Raw genomic sequence first — 10,201 nt, 5'->3', positions numbered from 1 at the left:
AAATTTGGCACACTGATAGAGGACAGTCCAATGTGTCCCCACAGCAAATTTGGAGTCTCTATGTCTAACCCGCTAGCGCCACCAACAGTCCAAAGTTGCACTTATGTTTTTGCTTATAACTTCTGATCCGTGAGGCCTAGAAACAAAATTCTTGGTTCTTCTGATTCCTTGGCTCAAGACAATTCGATTGGACCCTATGACGTCATTTTCCGTCATGAAAATTTTTCCGCCATTTTGAATTATTCGTAAAACCTACTTTTTCGAACTCGTCCTAGAGCTTTTGTCCGATTTCCACGAAAATTGGTATGCAGCATCTAGAGACACTCACGGCAAAAAGTTATCAAAAGAATTTCGATAAACCATTGCGTTGTTGTATAGCGCGTCAACAAACATTACGTAGAGTGCAAAAAAACGGATTTTAGGCTGTATCTTCGTCAAACTTAGACCTATTGTCACGAATCTTGGTACTTGTGATGCCAGTCAGGAACTGAGGGTGCATGCACAGTTTCGTCGCAGCGCCACCTAGTGGCCAGACGAATATTTTATAGTCCTATAACTTTGGCTCCGATTGACGTATTTTCACGGGACTTGTTTCTTTGGTGTTCTGAATAGTTGCCGAGTCCAACGATACCAAACATGCCAGAATTCGCCTTACGGTTAACCCTGCGCAGCAAAATAGCGCTTAAAAAACACGCGTGAATATCTCCGCGAGCGTTTTTCCGATCGACTCGAAAACACCATAGGAAGAAACTAACCTTACCTTCTGAACAAAAAGTTCTATTGGCGTTATATTAAAATTTTCATCAGAAATGGCCGAAAATTGCAAAAAACGAAAAATGTCCTTCAAATTTTGTGTTTTTTACACATAAATGGTTGTAACTTCGTAACAAAATGAGATTTTTACACCAGATTTGATACGCTGATGCATGAGCACATTCTGAGGCTACACAAAAAAAATTGTATGCTTGCACCACTAGATGGCCTTATAATTGAACAAAACCTTTGATAACAAGCCAGCCCTATGGTCATACAACTGTTTCTTCACTAAACTAAAGTGTATAGACATAAAACTAGCTAGATGTAACACAATCATGACCTGATGTTGCATGCACAATTTTGTCATTGCGCCACCTACTGGTTTTGGCTTGACCCCGGCATTGCTGCTTGCAGCTATATTTATTATATATTATTCTTCTTCTTGTTCTTCCGCCATTAAAGTCAATGGCAGCCCATAGAACCGTACATAGGAAAGTTATGAAATTTGGCACACATGTAGAGGACGGTCTTAGAAGTTACTATAGCAACATTGGTGTGTCTGACTCAAACCCTCTAGCGCCACCAACAGTCCAAAAATCCACTTATGTTCATGCTCATAACTTCTGACCCGTGAGTCCTAGAAACTAAATTCTTGTTTCTTCTGAATCCTTGGCTCATGATGATTCAATTGCATACGTTGATGTCATTTGTGTCATGCAAATCTTTCCGCCATTTTGAATTTTCCGTAAAACCTACTTTTTCGAACTCCTCCTAGACCGTCCGTCCGATTTGCATGTCCTTTGGTATATAGCATCTAGAGACACCCCAGACAAAAAGTTATCAAAAGCTTTTTGATAGACCAATGCGTTCTCGTATAAATTGACAACATATATGGCGGCGAGCACGCCAAAACGGACGTGAGGCCATATCTTCGCAAAACTTTATTGTATCGACACGAAACTTGGTATATGTCATTACAGTCATGACCTGAGGGTGCCTGCAACGTTTCGTCACAACGCCACCTAGTGGTCACGAGATTCGAAAAATGCATATTTTCGCTTATAACTACTTCAAACTTGAGTCTAAAATCATGAAGGTGGTCTTGTTAGATTCCTTGAGGCATGCCGAGTCAAACGATACCAAACGGTTTTCGGTCGGCCATTTTGGGTGTCGGCCATTTTGAATTTTCTCATTAAGTTCAGTATTTCACAAACCGAATGGTGTATGGTTACGAAATTTGGCATGGTTCATGGGTGACATGTTCTGAGCGCACCTATAAATCTTTAGGACGGCGCCACCTAGTGGTCAGGATATGTAAATAAATTGTTTAAAATCTTTATATCATTTGATTAAATTGCCACACTGACATAAGACTTCACTCTATTGATTCCTTGGCTCATGCCGAGTCCGACTGTACCAAATATGTCTGAGTCAAACGTACTTCCTGTCGGCCATTTTGAATTATATTGAACACCTACTTTTTCGAACTCCTCCTAGAGCGCTCGTGTGATTGGCTTGATTTTTGGTATGCATCATCTAGAGACACTCTAGACAAAAAGTTATCAAAAGCTTTTCGGTAGACCTATTCGTTGTCGTATAACGCATCAAAGAATGTGAGGGCGAGCACGCCAAAATGTGTTTGAGCCTGTATCTTCGCAAAACTTTTGCGTATTAATATGAGACTTGGTATATGTCATAACAGTGATGACCTGAGGGTGCATGCACCATTTCGTCACACTGCCCCCTACTGGTCACGAGATATAAAAAATGTCTATTTTTGCTTATAACTACTGCAAACTTGAATGTAAAATTATGATAGTGGTCTTGTTAGATTTCGTGAGGCATGCCGAGTCAAACGATACCAAATGGTTTTTGGTCGGCCATTTTGTGTGTCGGCCATTTTGAATTTTATTTAAGATCAAGTATTTCAGAAACGCAATTACGTATTGTTATGAAACTTGGTATGGTTCATCAGCAACATGTTCTGGGAGGACTTGTAAACTTTCCGGTGCCCCCTAGTGGTCAAGAGATTTGAAGCTATATCTCTGCATCTCTTTATCGTATTTACACCAAATTTGGTGGGTGTCATCACAATCAAGACCTGAGTCACAATTTATTTTTTGGTCAGTGCCCCCTAGTGGTCAAGTTATTTAAGGCTATATCTCTGCATCTCTTTATTGTATTTACACCAAATTTGGTGGGTGTCATCACAATCAAGACCTGAGTCACAATTAATTTTTTGGTCAGTGCCCCCTAGTGGTCAAGTCATTTAAGGCTATATCTCTGCATCTCTTTATTGTATTTACACCAAATTTGGTGGGTGTCATCACAATCAAGACCTGAGTCACAATTTATTATTTGGTCAGTGCCCCCAGTGGTCAAGTCATTTAAGGCTATATCTCCGTATCGCTTTATTGTATTTACACCATATTTGGTGGGTGTCATCACAATCAAGACCCGAGTCACAATTTATTGTTTGGTCAGTGCCCCCTAGTGGTCAAGTCATTTAAGGCTATATCTCCGTATCGCTTTATTGTATTTACACTAAATTTGGTATGTGTCATCACAGTCATGACCTGAGGCACCATCTATTGTTTCGGCAAAGCGCCACCTAGTGGTCTCAAGATACAAAAAATTGCTATTTTTTCATAAAACTAATGCAAACTTAGATCTTAAATTATGACAGTCATCACGTATGAATCGATTTTGGCCATGTTTGGCTTGACCCCGGTATCGCTGCTTGCAGCTATATTTATTATTATTAGGGGTCAAGCCACGAAGTGGCGTAGACACCTATTGTTATTGTTAGTTTTCTTATTATTATTCTGCTTCTTGTTCTTCCGCCATTGAAGTCAATGGCAGCCCATAGAACCGTACGTAGGAAAGTTATGAAATTTGGCACACATGTAGAGGACAGTCTCAGAAGTTACTATAGCAACTTTGGTGTGTCTGACTCAAACCCTCTAGCGCCACCAACAGTCCAAAAATCCACTTATGTTCATGCTCATAACTTCTGACCCGTGAGTCCTAGAAACTAAATTCTTGTTTCCTCTGAATCCTTGGCTCATGATGATTTAAATGCACACATTAATGTCATTTGTGTCATGCACATCTTTCCGCCATTTTGAATTTTCCATAAAACCTACTTTTTCGAACTCCTCCTAGAGCGTTTGTCCGATTTGCATGTCCTTTGGTATCTAGCATCTAGAGACACCCCTGACAAAAAGTTATCAAAAGCTTTTTGATAGACCAATGCGTTCTCGTATACCGTGACAACATATACGGCGGCGAGCACGCCAAAACGGACGTGAGGCCGTATCTTCGCAACACTTTGGTGTATCGACACGAAACTTGGTATATGTCATTACAGTCATGACCTGAGGGTGCCTGCAACATTTCGTCACAGCGCCACCTAGTGGTCACGAGATTCAAAAAATGCCTATTTTTGCTTATAACTACTTCAAACTTGAGTCTAAAATCATGAAGTTGGTCTTGTTAGATTCCTTGAGGCATGCCGAGTCAAACGATATCAAACGGTTTTCGGTCGGCCATTTTGGGTGTCGGCCATTTTGAATTTTCCCATTAAGTTCAGTATTTCACAAACAGAATGGCGTATCGCTACGAAATTTGGCATGGTTCATCAGAGACATGTTCTGAGCGCACATATAAATCTTTAGGACGGCGCCACCTAGTGGTCAGGATATGTAAAGAAATTGTTTAAAATCTTTATTTCATTTGATTAAATTGCCACACTGACATGAGACTTCACTCTATTGATTCCTTGGCTCGTGCTGAGTCCGACTGTACCAAATATGTCTGAGTCAAACCTACTTCCTGTCGGCCATTTTGAATTATATTGAACACCTACTTTTTCGAACTCCTCCTAGAGCGCTCGTTTGATTGGCTTGATTTTTGGTAGGCATCATCTAGAGACACTCCATATAAAAAGTTATCAAAAGCTTTTCGGTAGACCTATCCGTTGTCGTATAACGCATCAAAGAATGCGAGGGCGAGCACGCCAAAATGTGTTTGAGCCTGTATCTTCGCAAAACTTTTGTGTATTAATATGAGACTTGGTATATGTCATAACAGTGATGACCTGAGGGTGCATGCACCATTTCGTCACACTGCCCCCTACTGGTCACGAGATATAAAAAATGTCTATTTTTGCTTATAACTACTGCAAATTTGAATGTAAAATTATGAGACTGGTCTTGTTAGATTTCGTGAGACATGGCGATTCAAACTATACAAAATGGTTTTTGGTCGGCCATTTTGTGTGTCGGCCATTTTGAATTTTTCTTTAAGTTCAAGTATTTCAGAAACGCAATTGCGTATTGTTATGAAACTTGGTATGGTTCATCAGCAACATGTTCTGGGAGGACTTGTAAACTTTCCGGTGCCCCCTAGTGGTCAAGAGATTTGAAGCTATATCTCTGCATCTCTTTATCATATTTACACAAAATTTGGTGGGTGTCATCACAATCAAGACCTGAATCACAATTTATTTTTTGGTCAGTGCCCCCTAGTGGTCAAGTCATTTAAGGCTATATCTCTGCATCTCTTTATTGTATTTACACCAAATTTGGTGGGTGTCATCACAATCAAGACCTGAGTCACAATTTATTTTTTGGTCAGTGCCCCCTAGTGGTCAAGTCATTTAAAGGCTATATCTCTGCATCTCTTTATTGTATTTACACCAAATTTGGTGGGTGTCATCACAATCAAGACCTGAGTCACAATTTATTGTTTGGTCAGTGCCCCCTAGTGGTCAAGTCATTTAAGGCTATATCTCCGTATCGCTTTATTGTATTTACACTAAATTTGGTATGTGTCATCACAGTCATGACCTGAGGCACCATCTATTGTTTCGGCAAAGCGCCACCTAGTGGTCTCAAGATACAAAAAATGTTATTTTTTCATAAAACTAATGCAAACTTAGATCTTAAATCATGACAGTCATCACGTATGAATCATTTTTTGCCATGTTTGGCTTGACCCCGGTATCGCTGCTTGCAGCTATATTTATTCTGTTTCTTGTTCTTCCGCCATTGAAGTCAATGGCAGCCCATAGAACCGTACGTAGGAAAGTTATGAAATTTGGCACACATGTAGAGGACAGTCTCAGAAGTTACTATAGCAACATTGGTGTGTCTGACTCAAACCCTCTAGCGCCACCAACAGTCCAAAAATCCACTTATGTTCATGCTCACAACTTCTGACCCGTGAGTCCTAGAAACTAAATTCTTGTTTCCTCTGAATCCTTGGCTCATGATGATTCAATTGCACACATTGATGTCATTTGTGTCATGCACATCTTTCCGCCATTTTGAATTTTCCGTAAAACCTACTTTTTCGAACTCCTCCTAGAGCGTTTGTCCGATTTGCATGTCCTTTGGTATGTAGCATCTAGAGACACCCCAGACAAAAAGTTATCAAAAGCTTTTTGATAGACCAATGCGTTCTCGTATACCGTGACAACATATATGGCGGCGAGCACGCCAAAACAGACGTGAAGCCCTATCGTCGCAAAACTTTATTGTATCGACACGAAACTTGGTATATGTCATTACAGTCATGACCTGAGGGTGCCTGCAACGTTTCGTCACAGCGCCACCTAGTGGTCACGAGATTCGAAAAATGCCTATTTTCGCTTATAACTACTTCAAACTTGAGTCTAAAATCACGAAGGTGGTCTTGTTAGATTCCTTGAGGCATGCCGAGTCAAACGATACCAAACGGTTTTCGGTCGGCCATTTTGGGTGTCGGCCATTTTGAATTTTCTCATTAAGTTCAGTATTTCACAAACAGAATGGCGTATCGCTACGAAATTTGGCATGGTTCATCAGTGACATGTTCTGAGCGCACCTATAAATCTTTAGGACAGCGCCACCTAGTGGTCAGGATATGTAAAGAAATTGTTTAAAATCTTTATATCATTTGATTAAATTACCACACTGACATGAGACTTCACTCTATTGATTCCTTGGCTCATGCTGAGTCCGACTGTACCAAATATGTCTGAGTCAAACCTACTTCCTGTCGGCCATTTTGAATTATATTGAACACCTACTTTTTCGAACTCCTCCTAGAGCGCTTTTTTGATTGGCTTGATTTTTGGTAGGCATCATCTAGAGACACTCCAGACAAAAAGTTATCAAAAGCTTTTCGGTAGACCTATCCGTTGTCGTATAACGCATCAAAGAATGCGAGGGCGAGCACGCCAAAATGTGTTTGAGCCTGTATCTTCGCAAAACTTTTGCGTATTAATATGAGACTTGGTATATGTCATAACAGTGATGACCTGAGGGTGCATGCACCATTTCGTCACACTGCCCCCTACTGGTCACGAGATATAAAAAATGTCTATTTTTGCTTATAACTACTGCAAACTTGAATGTAAAATTATGAGACTGGTCTTGTTAGATTTCTTGAGGCATGGCGAGTCAAACGATACCAAATGGTTTTTGGTCGGCCATTTTGTGTGTCGGCCATTTTGAATTTTTCTTTAAGTTCAAGTATTTCAGAAACGCAATTGCGTATTGTTATGAAACTTGGTATGGTTCATCAGCAACATGTTCTGGGAGGACTTGTCAACTTTTCGGCACCCCCTAGTGGTCAAGAGATTTGAAGCTATATCTCTGCATCTCTTTATCGTATTTACAACAAATTTGGTGGGTGTCATCACAATCAAGGCCTGAGTTACAATTTATTGTTTGGTCAGTGCCCCCTAGTGGTCAAGTCATTTAAGGCTAGATCTTCGTATCGCTTTATCGTATTTACACTAAATATGGTATGTGTCATCACAGTCATGACCTGAGGCACCATCTATTGTTTCGGCACAGCGCCACCTAGTGGTCTCAAGATACGAAAAAATTGCTTTTTTTTCATAAAACTAATGCAAACTTAGATCTTAAATCATGACAGTCATCACGTATGAATCATTTTTTGCCATGTTTGGCTTGACCCCGGTATCGCTGCTTGCAGCTATATTTATATATTATTCTTCTTCTTGTTCTTCCGCCATTGAAGTCAATGGCAGCCCATAGAACCGTACATAGGAAAGTTATGAAATTTGGCACACATGTAGAGGACGGTCTTAGAAGTTACTATAGCAACATTGGTGTGTCTGACTCAAACCCTCTAGCGCCACCAACAGTCCAAAAATCCACTTATGTTCATGCTCATAACTTCTGACCCGTGAGTCCTAGAAACTAAATTCTTGTTTCTTCTGAATCCTTGGCTCATGATGATTCAATTGCATACGTTGATGTCATTTGTGTCATGCAAATCTTTCCGCCATTTTGATTTTTCCGTAAAACCTACTTTTTCGAACTCCTCCTAGACCGTTTGTCCGATTTGCATGTCCTTTGGTATGTAGCATCTAGAGACACCCCAGACAAAAAGTTATCAAAAGCTTTTTGATAGACCAATGCGTTCTCGTATAAATTGACAACATATATGGCGGCGAGCACGCCAAAACGGACGTGAGGCCTTATCTTCGCAAAACTTTATTGTATCGACACGAAACTTGGTATATGTCATTACAGTCATGACCTGAGGGTGCCTGCAACGTTTCGTCACAACGCCACCTAGTGGTCACGAGATTCGAAAAATGCATATTTTCGCTTATAACTACTTCAAACTTGAGTCTAAAATCATGAAGGTGGTCTTGTTAGATTCCTTGAGGCATGCCGAGTCAAACGATACCAAACGGTTTTCGGTCGGCCATTTTGGGTGTCGGCCATTTTGAATTTTCTCATTAAGTTCAGTATTTCACAAACCGAATGGTGTATGGTTACGAAATTTGGCATGGTTCATGGGTGACATGTTCTGAGCGCACCTATAAATCTTTAGGACGGCGCCACCTAGTGGTCAGGATATGTAAATAAATTGTTTAAAATCTTTATATCATTTGATTAAATTGCCACACTGACATAAGACTTCACTCTATTGATTCCTTGGCTCATGCCGAGTCCGACTGTACCAAATATGTCTGAGTCAAACGTACTTCCTGTCGGCCATTTTGAATTATATTGAACACCTACTTTTTCGAACTCCTCCTAGAGCGCTCGTGTGATTGGCTTGATTTTTGGTATGCATCATCTAGAGACACTCTAGACAAAAAGTTATCAAAAGCTTTTCGGTAGACCTATTCGTTGTCGTATAACGCATCAAAGAATGTGAGGGCGAGCACGCCAAAATGTGTTTGAGCCTGTATCTTCGCAAAACTTTTGCGTATTAATATGAGACTTGGTATATGTCATAACAGTGATGACCTGAGGGTGCATGCACCATTTCGTCACACTGCCCCCTACTGGTCACGAGATATAAAAAATGTCTATTTTTGCTTATAACTACTGCAAACTTGAATGTAAAATTATGATAGTGGTCTTGTTAGATTTCGTGAGGCATGCCGAGTCAAACGATACCAAATGGTTTTTGGTCGGCCATTTTGTGTGTCGGCCATTTTGAATTTTATTTAAGATCAAGTATTTCAGAAACGCAATTGCGTATTGTTATGAAACTTGGTATGGTTCATCAGCAACATGTTCTGGGAGGACTTGTAAACTTTCCGGTGCCCCCTAGTGGTCAAGAGATTTGAAGCTATATCTCTGCATCTCTTTATCGTATTTACACCAAATTTGGTGGGTGTCATCACAATCAAGACCTGAGTCACAATTTATTGTTTGGTCAGTGCCCCCTAGTGGTCAAGCCATCTAAGGCTATATCTCTGTATCGCTTTATTGTATTTACACTAAATTTGGTATGTGTCATGACCTGAGGCACCATCTATTGTTTTGGCACAGCGCCCCCTAGTGGTCTCAAGATATGAAAAAATTGCTATTTTTTCATAAAACTAATGCAAACTTAGATCTTAAATCATGACAGTCATCACGTATGAATCATTTTTTGCCATGTTTGGCTTGACCCCGGTATCGCTGCTTGCAGCTATATTTTAAAATGTAACCAGTACAGTCTTTAAAATATTTCCTGTTGTGATCTATTGAAGATGGAACAATAAGAAAACACTTTTATTTTAACAACGAAATCAGTATCAGATGAGAAACAACATCAGAGAAGTTCTCACTAACACTTGACAACTCACTACCATGATATTGTGGTCAACCTCCTCTTTTGGATCCAACAGATGTACAATGTGCTTTCCATTTTAGACCCCACATCACCCTCTGCTGTCCATTTAGATACATTCAGAAACCATCTATTCTACAGTAAAGCAGTGGTTCTCATCCTGGGGGGCGGGCCCGCCAGACGGTGCCAGGGGCCCCCAGTTTTATGACATTTTAAACATTCATTTATAATTAATTCTGTGTATTTAAAGGCGGGGTGCATGATCTCTCAAAGCCAATGTGTACATTTGAAATCACTTAAATAAAGATGCCGCTACCCCAATAGAATCTGGACATTCTTTTGATATACCCGC

Source organism: Misgurnus anguillicaudatus, chromosome 2 (assembly GCF_027580225.2).
Source record: "Misgurnus anguillicaudatus chromosome 2, ASM2758022v2, whole genome shotgun sequence".
NCBI classification, from domain to species: Eukaryota; Metazoa; Chordata; class Actinopteri; order Cypriniformes; family Cobitidae; genus Misgurnus; species Misgurnus anguillicaudatus.
The sequence above is the reverse complement of the archived record's forward strand: the minus strand, read 5'-3'. Positions refer to the sequence as shown.